Source organism: Rhinoderma darwinii, chromosome 3 (genome assembly GCF_050947455.1).
Source record: "Rhinoderma darwinii isolate aRhiDar2 chromosome 3, aRhiDar2.hap1, whole genome shotgun sequence".
Taxonomy (NCBI): Eukaryota; Metazoa; Chordata; class Amphibia; order Anura; family Rhinodermatidae; genus Rhinoderma; species Rhinoderma darwinii.
The window spans coordinates 108,019,752-108,024,042 of NC_134689.1; the positions used below are offsets into that span (position 1 = coordinate 108,019,752).

At 41.3% G+C, this 4,291-nt stretch overlaps 1 non-coding gene across 1 annotated transcript; it reads right to left on the reverse strand.

Annotated features, from left to right (window-relative positions):
• Positions 1 to 599: 599 nt before the first annotated feature.
• TRNAL-UAA (transfer RNA leucine (anticodon UAA)) lies at positions 600 to 686 on the reverse strand. Its single transcript has one exon. It is a non-coding gene; the product is annotated as a tRNA-Leu (tRNA).
• Positions 687 to 4,291: the final 3,605 nt, after the last annotated feature.

Here is a 4,291-nt window from a genome sequence, read left to right on the forward strand (position 1 = left end):
TTAGGGCCACGCCTCTTCCGGAACTGACGCCCCCAGACCACGCCCTTCCGGTTCAGTGACACGCTTCCGGTTCAGTGACACGCCTCTTCCGGAACCGGTGTACCACAGACCACACCCCTCCGGTTCCGGTGGGTGAACCCCGCCTCTTCCGGAACAGCATCATATGACGCGTACTTAGAAGGATTGTGATTGGTGCGCGCTGAAGCCATGCGGTGATTGGTGCATACGGAATTGTGGGCGTGTTCATTCCCATAGAATGAATGTGATTGGTGGGCACTGAAGCCGTGTTGTGATTGGTGCGTACCGAGTTGTGGGCGTGTTCATTGAACAGAAACATGCCCTGACATGCCTGGAAAGCGTCCGAACATGTTTTCTGCGGTTTTCTGAAACTATAAGTATAACTGTGCGCATGACCGGGTTACATTTTGAATAATGATTGTGATTGGTGCTCGCTGTAACCAAGGCATGACCAGGGTTATATCTGAATACGTTATTCACAAATTATTTGAATAAAAGCTCATTTTGTTCTTTTTGTATAAACACATAAAATTGCTGGGTAAATTTACTGTAAAAAAATAATAAAACAATGTTTAAAAGTTTACCTGGGGTGGGATTCGAACCCACGACGGCTTTTACGCCGATTGGATTTTTATGTCCAACGCCTTAGACCGCTCGGCCACCCTGGTATAGGATGGATAATGTGGCTATAGAATAATATGAAGACGTGTATTAAGGAGATGATTCAGATGGAATTTTAGTTCAGGCGTAGCTAACATTGCGAAGCCAATGTACATCTGACGTAGTCAACCATGAAGGTAATGTCAAAACCAAATAAAAAGCAGACGTATATTTCAACATACATTAGTTTATTTTATAAAAACAAAGGCATACTACAGTTGAAAAGGTGGACATAATATATGTAAGGCAAATAATGTCATTTTTATAAAAAGACGCATTTACATAATATTTACAGAACAAATAAACGTACAGATCAAAATACACAGGAACAACAAATATTTGCAGCGAGACAATGACAGGAGCCGTCGAAAGCCACAACTATGCATTTATATGGTTAACCAATTTACAACAGGCAATAACCTATCAAAGCGTCTTCTTGACAGTGACCGACCTGGGAGTCCAGATAAACTTGGGGATCCTAAAGAAACATTGAGGGGTGTAGACTGTCTTTTCTGAAGTGTTAAGGTCTCAGTCACGGGCGAATTATCAGACATATTGTTAAGCATTTTTAAATGGTCCAGACGCTGTCTAGTAGAGGCATTAACAACAATTGTAGATGGCACATTTAACTCCGCCATGGAACCCAGAAAAGTGTTCCAACCGGCAGGTGCTTTGCTTGCGGTAATGTTACGGTTCTGTGTAACAGTGCGGATTAAGTCCAGTATATTAGAGCCTGGTATAACACTGCCTTTATAAACAAATTCACCTTTGTCATTCCAGGATGTAGTCTGCTTGGCTTGTGACATTTTACTGAGTAACAATGTAGTATTTTTCTTATAGCGGTCGTTTACAGAGCTAATAATCTCACTAATCACAGGATCGGCGATGTCCAAAGATTTCAACGGGGGAGATTGTAAAGGCGGTGGCATTGTTGGTTCAGATACTTCAGGAGGCATTAAAAGAGTTAAGCTCGTCTTTTCCTGCTTAAGTTGCTTAGCATGCAACAAGTATTTCTGGAGCACAGTTGAATACCGCTTGATCTTTTCATCTTCTGATAAATTGCTTTTTTGAAGTATCTCAGAAATTTCTGAATCGAGTCTTTGTGTAAACGAAATATGTTTGTCGTCGTTATTGAGAGAATTTCTCTGTAAACGCTCCAAATCGTGTTTAGGAACCATGTACATTTTCTCTGCATATTCCATTATCGGTTAGTCAGAAGTCCAGTCAACAGAGGTATAGCAAAACCCAGCAGGGAGCCAATAAAACCGCCCGACTGCTTCACAAGGCGCTTACGCTTGGCAATTGAGCATTTCCTGTTGCTTAGGGTTTTTATAACATTACGCCACTTTTTGAGAATACCTACATGACGGGGTTTTAAGGGTATTTTGCCTTTTAGCACATTGAGAGCTATTTCGCATATAGCAGTTACCAAATCATTCGAAGCCCCGCACAAAATAGTCTTTCTTTGATGCGGCGCTGCGCTCATTAGAGCTTTTAAGTTCTGCCAATTGCGACGTATCCGCTCAGACATACCTACAGCCTTTAAAGGATCTTACACGAATGAATATATCCCAGAAAGTCAGCGCCTTTTAGATTTTCCTTTATAAACGTATAAAGAGGGCGTGTCAGGCGGGAAGAGACCTGTTCTTAAACGGTACTCATCAGGAGTTGCAGCCCTTAAATCCACCAGTAAATAACCGTAGGATTTATGGGTCGCGTCTTCAAAAGCCTCTAAAAAGAACTGTGACTTTCCAGGGTACATTTGGCGGGCTAAAGTTGTTATTTGTAGTTTGTCCCTGGGGTTTTTAAAAAGAACCATATACTTTGTGTTTAAATTAATTGTGCGACTGCTTTTACCTTGACAAAATATATTCTGTACTAGGTACATGATGCTGAGGTTTCTGTGGTGCACATACTTGGTGAATGCTTTTTCAAGCTCAGAGCTATCGCCGGCAACGTCCATCAGGTCATCAACAATTGTTAAATTAACTTTACTAGGCGGAAACAAATCATCATCGTTAAAAGATTGTGGCAGCCCCTCCCTAAAGTGAATATTGGGTATTGTACGTAATAAATTGTCATACAAAGGCTGCCAGCAAGAATAAAACCATACGATGTTATCAGGTCTATGCGACAATGCCGCTCTGTCGTTGTGTAAAAGTTGCATAACAAAATAGCTCTTACCTGAATTAGAGGGGCCAGACAGTATGCATGAAAATGGATGTTGTAGTCTTACATCCATTACAATAAAAACTCAATAACCAAAAGGTATAGTGGTAAAGTCGGATTTGAAAATACGTTTGGTGTATACAAATTTCTGTGTTTTCTGCAAAGGTCGTGTCTCTATCTGCCAATGCCGTTTATTTCTGACAATGCCGGTCTGACGAACCACAATTTTTTTTTGTTCCTCGGGGTCAGGGTGTAAAGGATAGTCCAACACTAGCTCTTTTAAGCTGTCAAAGTTAATGAGCTCCACATTGGCGGCGTTCAGGGTTATGCCTTTCACTTTTAGAGTCGTCTTACCAGTCGTTAATTTGTATCCGTAACTCTTGGGGCCTGCAGATACATATTCTGTAATGTAGGTGTTGTTAGGCAGTTCACTAGTCAGGTCACCTAGATAATCACCCAACGGTGGATTCCAGTCATCCTTTTTGCTGACAAAAATAACAGAGTCAGTATCATGGTAGAGACATCTCTCTTGCAGGGCGTCCAAAACATTGTACAACTCTAGGCGGGCATAAGCGGTCGTAAAGCAAGCAATGAAAACATTTGTATTACGCGCCAAGCTAGGACAAGCTTGGGCGTTCTTCCAACTGATCATTGCTGTCTCATCATCTAAAAAATCCAATGAAGACACCTCGTATTGTGGCAAAAATGTGTAGGCAAAAAGCACATCAGGGTTTGTCACAATACTTGTGTTTAGTAAATTAGAAACTTGACCAAATTTTCCCCACAAAGAGTTTAGAAACAGTTTTGCAATCTGTCTTTTGGCCGGATTAACCTCTATTTTTTCTTTACGCAGTCTAATGCCCTCCTTTACTTCAAATGCATTAATGTATTGGTCTTTTTTTACGTCATCTGTACACCATGAGGGAAAACCTGAAGCCTCCTGTTTATCCCTGAGATGTACTTTAATGTAAGATTCAAACAATTTAGTTGTCGATGCTTCAAAGTGCCAAATTTCAAAAATTTCACAAAGCGTGTAACCTTTCTTTAATGCCTTTTGAATTTCAATAGTGCACCAAGTACCGGTCAGTGACCGCTCATCATCCGTGTGTATGCAAGAAGTCGTCAGTTCATTAGTAGCGCAAGTACGGCACAAGGGGAACAGGAGCTTGTTATTCATTTTAATAGGCAGGGACGGAAAATATAAACCGCGCGGCGGACATACTTTTACTCTAGCAATGCCAAAGTACGTGTCAAAATGCTTAAAATTATCATAAATGATGACTGGATGGCCGACAGGATACTGCTTAGTTTTGTTGACATAGGGGTACAAACTGGTGAAATCGTAGTAGTGTATACGCTCACCAGGGGCAGTTTTGTGGTATAATTTAATAGCGTTGGTACGGCCACCATAAAGAGCATCACGGGGATTCATAGGCTGTGGGAA